The following is a 12,188-nucleotide window of genomic DNA, read 5'->3' as shown; positions in this document are numbered from 1 at the left end:
ATGACCTCATAAAAATGAATTGAAAGTAACCCTGTCGAATTTGACCAGTTTACGTGTTATCTCTATGGGAGTGCAGTTTTTCTGGAAATGAAAATTGACATGACTGTCTTTTTCGAGCACTAGCTCACTTATGCTTCGGTGAATTTCTCCCAGATTTTAATATGTTGTAGCTGAGACCTTGGGCTATCGTTAATGTGCATTTTGTTTTTTCATACGATGTCGGGATCACGTCAATAAACGTGGTTGAAATTAAAGCTTATATTCGTTGTATTGAAATATTTCTTTCTTTCTGCAACTTTCTTTGCAATAACTCAAGAAAAACATACCCTATCAACACCATATTTTGTACATGCTTAGTTCATGTCACGTTCATTATTTCATAAAATAACAACTACTTGATCAGATGCCATCTTGGTTATGTAAAGTAGGGTCAAAGGTCATAAATGTTTCATCCTGTATCTTGGTGAATACATCTCCTATCTTTCCCATATTTTGCACACGTAAAGACCATGTGACAAGGATCATATCACAAAATGACCACTTTTTGCTCAGATGACATCTTGTCTTTGCAAAGTGGGGTCAAAGGTCATATGTACTTCTTTCTTTATCGTCATTATGACGTGTTATCTCTATGGGAGGGATTTTTTCTAGATGTGAAAATTGACATGATTGTCTTTATCGAGCACTAGCTCACTCACCCTTCGATGAATTTCTCCCAGATTTTAATATGTTGTAGCTGAGACTTTGCGCTATCGTAATGTGTCCTCCGTTTTTTCATACGACGTCAAAAGCACGTCGAAAAACTCGGCTTAAGTAATCAAAGCTTAGCTTCATTAGGTGATCCGAGTATCCTCTCGGATCACCTTCTGTATCTGTACGGATTCTTTGTTGGTTCTTCTTCTTCTTCTTCTTCTTTATTTGTGGACAAAATTTGTGTAGAGGTTAGCTCAGAAAGTCCTCTTCCTATCAATTTCAAAATTATACCATATATGTATCATGTCCCAAAGACGACAGATCTAATGTATAATAGTGATCAGTCGACCGTGACGTCACTGTGACGTCATTATATGAAAACACATTCTCAATCATATCTCACTAATGGAATAGAGTTTTTCAATGAAATTTACGTCACATATATTTCAAGTTATGCGCATTCTACTCATATTCTCAAAATTCATATTTTCTCTTAAAACGTGCGCGTACGCGCGCGTTGAAATATTTGTATCCTCAAATCGAGCTCAAAATTTTTCTGCACACGTTTCAGACCATTTGGAGCATTTTTTGAAAAATTGAAAAAATCGGACGGACGCGTACGCGCGCGCACATATACGCACGCACAGCTCATATGCAATGAAAATTTCCCGTTTTTTCACTTTGATCGGATGTCTGAAATGTCAAGGAATATTTCTACCAAGTTTCAAGTCAATCCCACTCAAAATGACGTCATACGGGCCCGTCAAAGTTGAAATTCCGCGCGCGCGTCAATGGCGATATACGGTACAACAATGCCAAAAAACCGCCAATTTTAAATCCGATTTTACTCGTCAGGATGGACGGTGACCCCCCATTTTCTTTACATATTCTGAAAGCTGATGAGTTGTACATGTCATTTCATGGGTTGGCAATGCTGGAAAAATGATGAAAAGATATCAAATTTCTTAATAAATCAAAACAAGTAAATTTTCAAAATGACGTCATCAAATTTCAAGTTTACTCGAGCGTATCTCACTTATCCTTAGTCAATTTTCACCCAGATTTCAGTATGCTGTAGCTTATTTAATACTCTATCAGTTATGTAATAACACAATTTTGATGGAATGACAGCATGACCTCATAAAAATGAATTGAAAGTAACCCTGTCGAATTTGACCAGTTTACGTGTTATCTCTATGGGAGTGCAGTTTTTCTGGAAATGAAAATTGACATGACTGTCTTTTTCGAGCACTAGCTCACTTATGCTTCGGTGAATTTCTCCCAGATTTTAATATGTTGTAGCTGAGACCTTGGGCTATCGGTAATGTGCATTTTGTTTTTTCATACGATGTCGGGATCACGTCAATAAACGTGGTTGAAATTAAAGCTTATATTCGTTGTATTGAAATATTTCTTTCTTTCTGCAACTTTCTTTGCAATAACTCAAGAAAAACATACCCTATCAACACCATATTTTGTACATGCTTAGTTCATGTCACGTTCATTATTTCATAAAATAACAACTACTTGATCAGATGCCATCTTGGTTATGTAAAGTAGGGTCAAAGGTCATAAATGTTTCATCCTGTATCTTGGTGAATACATCTCCTATCTTTCCCATATTTTGCACACGTAAAGACCATGTGACAAGGATCATATCACAAAATGACCACTTTTTGCTCAGATGACATCTTGTCTTTGCAAAGTGGGGTCAAAGGTCGTATGTACTTCTTTCTTTATCGTCATTATGACGTGTTATCTCTATGGGAGGGATTTTTTCTAGATGTGAAAATTGACATGATTGTCTTTATCGAGCACTAGCTCACTCACCCTTCGATGAATTTCTCCCAGATTTTAATATGTTGTAGCTGAGACTTTGCGCTATCGTAATGTGTCCTCCGTTTTTTCATACGACGTCAAAAGCACGTCGAAAAACTCGGCTTAAGTAATCAAAGCTTAGCTTCATTAGGTGATCCGAGTATCCTCTCGGATCACCTTCTGTATCTGTACGGATTCTTTGTTGGTTCTTCTTCTTCTTCTTCTTCTTTATTTCTGGACAAAATTTGTGTAGAGGTTAGCTCAGAAAGTCCTCTTCCTATCAATTTCAAAATTATACCATATATGTATCATGTCCCAAAGACGACAGATCTAATGTATAATAGTGATCAGTCGACCGTGACGTCACTGTGACGTCATTATATGAAAACACATTCTCAATCATATCTCACTAATGGAATAGAGTTTTTCAATGAAATTTACGTCACATATATTTCAAGTTATGCGCATTCTACTCATATTCTCAAAATTCATATTTTCTCTTAAAACGTGCGCGTACGCGCGCGTTGAAATATTTGTATCCTCAAATCGAGCTCAAAACTTTTTTTGCACACGTTTCAGACCATTTGGAGCATTTTTTGAAAAATTGAAAAAATCGGACGGACGCGTACGCGCGCGCACATATACGCACGCACAGCTCATATGCAATGAAAATTTCCCGTTTTTTCACTTTGATCGGATGTCTGAAATGTCAAGGAATATTTCTACCAAGTTTCAAGTCAATCCCACTCAAAATGACGTCATACGGGCCCGTCAAAGTTGAAATTCCGCGCGCGCGTCAATGGCGATATACGGTACAACAATGCCAAAAAACCGCCAATTTTAAATCCGATTTTACTCGTCAGGATGGACGGTGACCCCCCATTTTCTTTACATATTCTGAAAGCTGATGAGTTGTACATGTCATTTCATGGGTTGGCAATGTTGGAAAAATGATGAAAACATATCAAATTTCTTAATAAATCAAAACAAGTAAATTTTCAAAATGACGTAATCAAATTTCAAGTTTACTCGAGCGTATCTCACTTATCCTTAGTCAATTTTCACCCAGATTTCAGTATGCTGTAGCTTATTTAATACTCTATCAGTTATGTAATACACAATTTTGATGGAATGACAGCATGACCTCATAAAAATGAATTGAAAGTAACCCTGTCGAATTTGACCAGTTTACGTGTTATCTCTATGGGAGTGCAGTTTTTCTGGAAATGAAAATTGACATGACTGTCTTTTTCGAGCACTAGCTCACTTATGCTTCGGTGAATTTCTCCCAGATTTTAATATGTTGTAGCTGAGACCTTGGGCTATCGTTAATGTGCATTTTGTTTTTTCATACGATGTCGGGATCACGTCAATAAACGTGGTTGAAATTAAAGCTTATATTCGTTGTATTGAAATATTTCTTTCTTTCTGCAACTTTCTTTGCAATAACTCAAGAAAAACATACCCTATCAACACCATATTTTGTACATGCTTAGTTCATGTCACGTTCATTATTTCATAAAATAACAACTACTTGATCAGATGCCATCTTGGTTATGTAAAGTAGGGTCAAAGGTCATAAATGTTTCATCCTGTATCTTGGTGAATACATCTCCTATCTTTCCCATATTTTGCACACGTAAAGACCATGTGACAAGGATCATATCACAAAATGACCACTTTTTGCTCAGATGACATCTTGTCTTTGCAAAGTGGGGTCAAAGGTCATATGTACTTCTTTCTTTATCGTCATTATGACGTGTTATCTCTATGGGAGGGATTTTTTCTAGATGTGAAAATTGACATGATTGTCTTTATCGAGCACTAGCTCACTCACCCTTCGATGAATTTCTCCCAGATTTTAATATGTTGTAGCTGAGACTTTGCGCTATCGTAATGTGTCCTCCGTTTTTTCATACGACGTCAAAAGCACGTCGAAAAACTCGGCTTAAGTAATCAAAGCTTAGCTTCATTAGGTGATCCGAGTATCCTCTCGGATCACCTTCTGTATCTGTACGGATTCTTTGTTGGTTCTTCTTCTTCTTCTTCTTCTTCTTTATTTCTGGACAAAATTTGTGTAGAGGTTAGCTCAGAAAGTCCTCTTCCTATCAATTTCAAAATTATACCATATATGTATCATGTCCCAAAGACGACAGATCTAATGTATAATAGTGATCAGTCGACCGTGACGTCACTGTGACGTCATTATATGAAAACACATTCTCAATCATATCTCACTAATGGAATAGAGTTTTTCAATGAAATTTACGTCACATATATTTCAAGTTATGCGCATTCTACTCATATTCTCAAAATTCATATTTTCTCTTAAAACGTGCGCGTACGCGCGCGTTGAAATATTTGTATCCTCAAATCGAGCTCAAAACTTTTTTTGCACACGTTTCAGACCATTTGGAGCATTTTTTGAAAAATTGAAAAAATCGGACGGACGCGTACGCGCGCGCACATATACGCACGCACAGCTCATATGCAATGAAAATTTCCCGTTTTTTCACTTTGATCGGATGTCTGAAATGTCAAGGAATATTTCTACCAAGTTTCAAGTCAATCCCACTCAAAATGACGTCATACGGGCCCGTCAAAGTTGAAATTCCGCGCGCGCGTCAATGGCGATATACGGTACAACAATACCAAAAAACCGCCAATTTTAAATCCGATTTTACTCGTCAGGATGGACGGTGACCCCCCATTTTCTTTACATATTCTGAAAGCTGATGAGTTGTACATGTCATTTCATGGGTTGGCAATGCTGGAAAAATGATGAAAAGATATCAAATTTCTTAATAAATCAAAACAAGTAAATTTTCAAAATGACGTCATCAAATTTCAAGTTTACTCGAGCGTATCTCACTTATCCTTAGTCAATTTTCACCCAGATTTCAGTATGCTGTAGCTTATTTAATACTCTATCAGTTTTAATAATCCAAAATTTCGCTGGAGGAAGTCTTCACCTCGTAAAAATAGATTGAATGTAACCTTGTCAAATTTGATCCATTTGCGAGTTATCTCTATAGGAGTGCAGTTTTTCTTGAAATGAAAATCAACATGACTGTCTTTATCGAGCACTATCTAACTTATCCTACGGTGAATTTCTCCCAGATTTTAATGTGTTAGCTGAGACTTTGCGCTATCGGTAATGTGTCCTCCGTTTTTTTTTTTTCATACGACGTCGAAATCACGTCGAAAAACTTTGCTTAAATTAAAGCTTAGCTTCGATGTATTTTCATATTTCTTTCTTTTTGCACATTTCTTTGCAATAACACATGAAAGACATTCCCTAGTACCCCCATATTTTGAACATGTTTAGTTCATGTGACGTACATTATTTTATAAGGTCACAACTACTTGATCGAACACCATCTTGGGTAGGTAAATTAGGGTCAAAGGTCATAAATTTATCATCCTGTATCTTGGTGAATACATGTCCTATCTTTCCAATATTTCGCGCACACAAAGACCACGGTACCAAGATCATTTCACAAAATATCCAGTTTTTTCTTAGATGCCATTTTAGCTGTGCAAAGTGGGGTCAATGGTCAAATATACTTCATTATGTATCTTCGTTATAGTGTATACCGACTTTGGTACCAAAGATGGCAGACCTGACTCTCTTTTCTGAATGAGAATCCAAATATCACATGGCCAATGTCCATAACCACAGATGAAACCTTTACGGTCATGCCTATTGGGATCAGGACTCAAATCATTGATTTTTCGAAAAGAGTACTAGCTCACTTACCCTTCGGTGAATTTCTCCCAGATTTTAATATGTTGTAGCTGAGACTTTGCGCTATCGTACGTGTCCCTTTTGTCTTTCATACGGTGTCGGGATCACGTCCAAAAACGTGGTTAAAATTAAAGGTTATCTTCGATGTATTTTCATATTTCTTTCTTTCTCCAATTTTCTTTGCAATAACTCAAGAAGAATAGCCCCTATCACCCCCATATTTTGCACATGTTTAGTTCATGGTACGTACATTATTTCATAAAATAACAACTACTTGATCAGACACCGTCTTGACATGTAAATAAGGGTCAAAGATCATAAATGTTTCATCCTGTATTTTAGTCAATACATGTCCTATCTCTCCCATATGTTGCACACGCAAAGACCACGTCACATCGATCATTTCACAAAGTAATCACTTTTTGTTCAGATGCCATCTTGGCTGTGCAAAGTGGGCTCAATGATCAAATATACTTCATTCTGTATCCTCGTTATAGTGTGAACGGAATTTGGTACCAAAGATGGCAGACCTGACTCTCTTTTCTAAATGAGAATTAAAACATCACACGGTCAATGTCATTAAACACAGATGAAACCTGTGTGGTCATGCCTATTGCGATCAGGACTCGAATCATCGACTAAAAAAAAATCGGATCACCTAATTTGTCAGTGTTGACAAATTCCAAGTCTAGTTAGGTGATCCGAGTATCCTCTCGGATCACCTTCTGTATCTGTACTGATTCTTTCTTCTTCTTTTTCTTCTTTCTCCTCAAAAGTTGTGTATGGATTAGCTCAGAAAGTCCTCTTCTTATCAATGTCAAAATCATACCATATATGTATCATGTCCCAAAGACGGCAATCGAACTAAAATCAAAGTGATCAGTCGACCGTGACGTCACTATGACGTCATTATATGAAAACACATTCTCAATCATATGTCATTAATGGAATGGAATTTTTCAATGAAATTTACGTCACATATATTTCAAATTATGCGCATTCTACTCATATTTTCAGAATCCATATTTTCCCTTAAAAAATGCGCGTACGCGCGCGTTGAAATATTTGTATGCTCAAATCGAGCTCAAATTTTTTTTGCACACGTTTCAGACCATTTGGAGCATTTTTTGAAAAATTGAAAAAATCGGACGGACGCGTACGCGCGCGCACATATACGCACGCACAGCTCATATGCAATAGAAATTTCCCGTTTTTTTACACTGATCGGATGCCTGAATTGTCAAGGAATATTTCTACCAAGTTTCAAGTCAATCCGACTCATTATGACGTCACACGGGAACGTCAAAGTTGAAATTCCGCGCGCGCGGCAATGGCGATATACAGTGCAACTATGCCAAAAAACCGCCAATTTTGAATCCGATTTTACTCGCCAGGATGGACGGTGACCCCCCATTTTCTTTACATATTCTGAAAGCTGATGAGTTGTAAATGTCATTTCATGGGTTGGCGATGCTGGAAAAATGATTAAAAGATATCAAATTTCTTAATAAAGTAAAAAAAGTAAATTTTCAAAATGACGTCATCAAATTTTAAGTTCATTCAAGCGTATCTCACTTATTCTTTTGTTGATTTTCGTCCAAAATTCAATATGTTGTAGCTTATTGCATGGTCTTTCAGTCATATAATAACAACATTTTGATTGGATGACGGCATCACCTCGTAAAAATGGATTGAAAGTAACATTATCAAATTTGACCAGTTTACGTGTTATCTCTATGGGAGTGCAGTTTTTCTGGAAATGAAAACTGACATGACTACTTTATCGACCACTAGCTCACTTATGCTTCGGTGAATTTCTCCCATATTTTAGTATGTTGTAGCTGAGACTTCGGGCTATCGTAAGTGTGCCCTTCGTTTTTTCATAAGGAGTCGGCATCATGCCCAAAAACTTGGTTGAAATTAAAGCTTATCTTCCATGTATTTTCATATTCCTTTCTTTCTGCAACTTTCTTTGCAATAACTCAAGAAAAGTAAGACCTATCACCACAATATTTTGCACATGTTTAGTTCATGTCACGTACATTATTTCATAAAATAACAACTACTTGATCGGGCACCATCTTGGGTATGTAAATTAGGGTCAAAGGTCAAAAATGTTTCATCCTGTATCTTGGTGAATACATGTCCTATCTTTCTCATATTTTGCACACGTAAAGACCATATTACAAGAATCATTTCACAAAATAACCACTTTTTGCTCACACGCCATCTTGTCTGTGCAAAGTAGGGTCAAAGGTCATATGTACTTCTTTCTTTATCTTCATTATGACGTGTTATCTCTATGGGAGGGAATTTTTCTAGATGTGAAAATTGACATGATTGTCTTTATCGACGACTAGCTCACTTACCCTTCAGTGAATTTCTTCCAGATTTTAGTATGTTGTAGCCAATGTAATACTCTTTAAGTTTTGTTCAATCAAAGTTTCAATCGGATGATGTCTTCACCTCGTGAAAAATGGATATAATGTAACCTTGTCAAATTTAACCAGGTTACGTGTTATCTCTATGGGAGGGAATTTTTCTGGAAATGAAAATTGTCGTGACTATCTTTATCGAGCACTAGCTCACTTATGCTTCGGTGAATTTCTCCAAGATTTTAGTATGTTGTAGCTGAGACTTTGGGCTATCGTAATTGTGCCCATAGTTTTTTCATAAGGAGTCGGCATCACGTCCAAAAACTTGGTTGAAATTCAAGCTTATCTTCGATGTATTGAAAATGACGTCATCAAATTTTAAGTTCATTCAAGCGTATCTCACTTATTCTTTTGTTGATTTTCGTCCAAAATTCAATATGTTGTAGCTTATTGCATGGTCTTTCAGTCATATAATAACAACATTTTGATTGGATGACGGCATCACCTCGTAAAAATGGATTGAAAGTAACATTATCAAATTTGACCAGTTTACGTGTTATCTCTATGGGAGTGCAGTTTTTCTGGAAATGAAAACTGACATGACTACTTTATCGACCACTAGCTCACTTATGCTTCGGTGAATTTCTCCCATATTTTAGTATGTTGTAGCTGAGACTTCGGGCTATCGTAAGTGTGCCCTTCGTTTTTTCATACGGAGTCGGCATCATGCCCAAAAACTTGGTTGAAATTAAAGCTTATCTTCCATGTATTTTCATATTCCTTTCTTTCTGCAACTTTCTTTGCAATAACTCAAGAAAAGTAAGACCTATCACCACAATATTTTGCACATGTTTAGTTCATGTCACGTACATTATTTCATAAAATAACAACTACTTGATCAGACACCATCTTGGGTATGTAAATTAGGGTCAAAGGTCATAAATGTTTTAACCTGTATCTTGGTGAATACATGTCCTATCTTTCCCATATTTTGCACACGCAAAGGCCATGTTACAAGAATCATTTCACAAAATAACCACTTTTTGCTCAGATGCCATCTTGGCTGTGCAAAGTTGGGTCAATGGTCAAATATACTTCATTCTGTATCTTCGTTATAGTGTATACCGAATTTGGTAACAAAGATAGCAGACCTGACTCTCTTTTCTAAATGAGAATCCAAATATCACACGTCCAATGTCTCTAAACACAGATGAAACCTATATGGTCATGCCTATTGCGATCAGGACTCGAATCATTGATTAAAAAAAAATCGGATCACCTAATTTGTCAGTCTTGACAAATTCCAAGTCTAGTGTTAAACTTCCCGTTGTCACAAAAAAGTTCTTTCTCCTCAAATGTTGTGTAGAGGTTAGCTCAGAAAGTCCTCACCCTAACAATGTCAAAATTATACCATATATGTATCATGTCCCAAAGACGACAGATCTAATAAAATCAGAGTGATCAGTCGACCGTGACGTCACTATGACGTCATTATATGAAAAGACATTCTCATTCATATCTCATTAATGAAATGGAATTTTTCAATGAAATTTACGTGAGGTATATTTCAAATCAAGCTGATTCTACTCATGTTCTCAAAATTTATCTGTACAATTAAAACGTGCGCGTAAGCGCGCGTTGAAATATTTGTATGCTCAAATCGAGCTCAAAATTTTTTTTGCCCACGTTTCAGACCATTTCGAGCATTTTTTGAAAAATTGAAAAAATCGGACGGACGCGTACGCCCGCGCACTTATACGCTCGCAGAGCTCATATGCAATAGAAATTTCCCGTTTTTTCACACAAATCGGATGTCTCATATGTCAAGGAATATTTCTACCAAGTTTCAAGTCAATAAGACTCAAAATGACGTCATACGGGCCCGTCAAATTTGAAATTCCGCGCGCGCGTCAATGGCGATATACAGTGCAAGAATGCCAAAAAACTGCCAATTTTAAATCCGATTTTACTCGTCAGGATGGACGGTGACCCCCCATTTTCTTTACATATTCTGAAAGCTGATGAGTTGTACATGTCATTTCATGGGTTGGCGATGCTGAAAAAATGATTAAAAGGTATCAAATTTCTTAATAAAGTAAAAAAAGTAAATTTTCAAAATGACGTCATCAAATTTCAAGTTCATTCAAGCATATCTCACTTATTCTTTAGTTGATTTTCGTCCAAATTTCAATATGTTGTAGCTTAATAAATGGTCTTTCAGATATATAATAACAACAATTTGATTGGATGACGGCATCATCTTGTAAAAAGGGATTAAACGTAACATTGTTAAATTTGACCAGTTTACGTGTTATCTCTATGGGAGTGCAGTTTTTCTGGAAATGAAAATTGACATGACTATCTTTATCGAGCACTAGCTCACTTATGCTTCGGTGAATTTCTCCCATATTTTAGTATGTTGTAGCTGAGACTTTGGGCTATCGTTAATGTGCCCTTCGTTTTTTCATACGGAGTCGGCATCATGCCCAAAAACTTGGTTGAAATTAAAGCTTATCTTCCATGTATTTTCATATTCCTTTCTTTCTGCAACTTTCTTTGCAATAACTCAAGAAAAACAAGCTCTATCAGCCCAATATTTTGCACATGTTTAGTTTATGTCACGTACATTATTTCATAAAATAACAACTACTTGATCGGGCACCTTCTTGGGTATGTAAATTAGGGTCAAAGGTCAAAAATGTTTCATCCTGTATCTTAGTGAATACATGTCTTATCTTTCCCATATTTTGCATACGTAAAGACCATGTTACAAGAATCATTTAGCAAAATAGTCACTTTTTGCTCAGACGCCATCTTGTCTGTGCAAAGTAGGGTCAAAGGTCATATGTACTTCTTTCTTTATCTTCATTATGACGTGTTATCTCTATGGGAGGGAATTTTTCTAGATGTGAAAATTGACATGATTGTCTTTATCGACGACTAGCTCAATTACCCTTCGGTGAATTTCTTCCAGATTTTAGTATGTTGTAGCCAATGTAATACTCTTTAAGTTTTCTTCAATTAAAGTTTTAATCGGATGATGTCTTCACCTCGTGAAAATAGATATAATGTAACCTTGTCAAATTTAACCAGTTTACGTGTTATCTCTATGGGAGGGAATTTTTCTGGAAATGAAAATTGACATGACGGTCTTTATCGAACACTAGCTCACTTACTCTTCTGTGAATTTCTCCCAGATTTTAATATGTTGTAGCTGAGACTATGGGCTATCGTCATTGTTCTCTTCAATTTTTCATACGACGCCGAGATCACGTAAAAAAACTTGGTTGAAATCAAACTTATCTTCGATGTATTGAGATATTTCTTTCTTTCTGCAACTTTCTTTGCAATAACTCCAGAAAAACAGCCCCTTTCATCCCCATATTTTGCACATGTTTAGTTCATGTCACGTACATTATTTCATAAAATAATAACTACTTGATCAGACACCATCTTGGGTATGTAAATTAGGGTCAAAGGTCATAAATGTTTTAACCTGTATCTTGGTGAATACATGTCCTATCTTTCCCATATTTTGCACACGCAAAGGCCAT

The sequence above is a fragment of the Diadema setosum genome, chromosome 11 (assembly GCF_964275005.1).
Source record: "Diadema setosum chromosome 11, eeDiaSeto1, whole genome shotgun sequence".
Taxonomy (NCBI): domain Eukaryota; kingdom Metazoa; phylum Echinodermata; class Echinoidea; order Diadematoida; family Diadematidae; genus Diadema; species Diadema setosum.
This window is presented reverse-complemented; position numbering follows the sequence as displayed.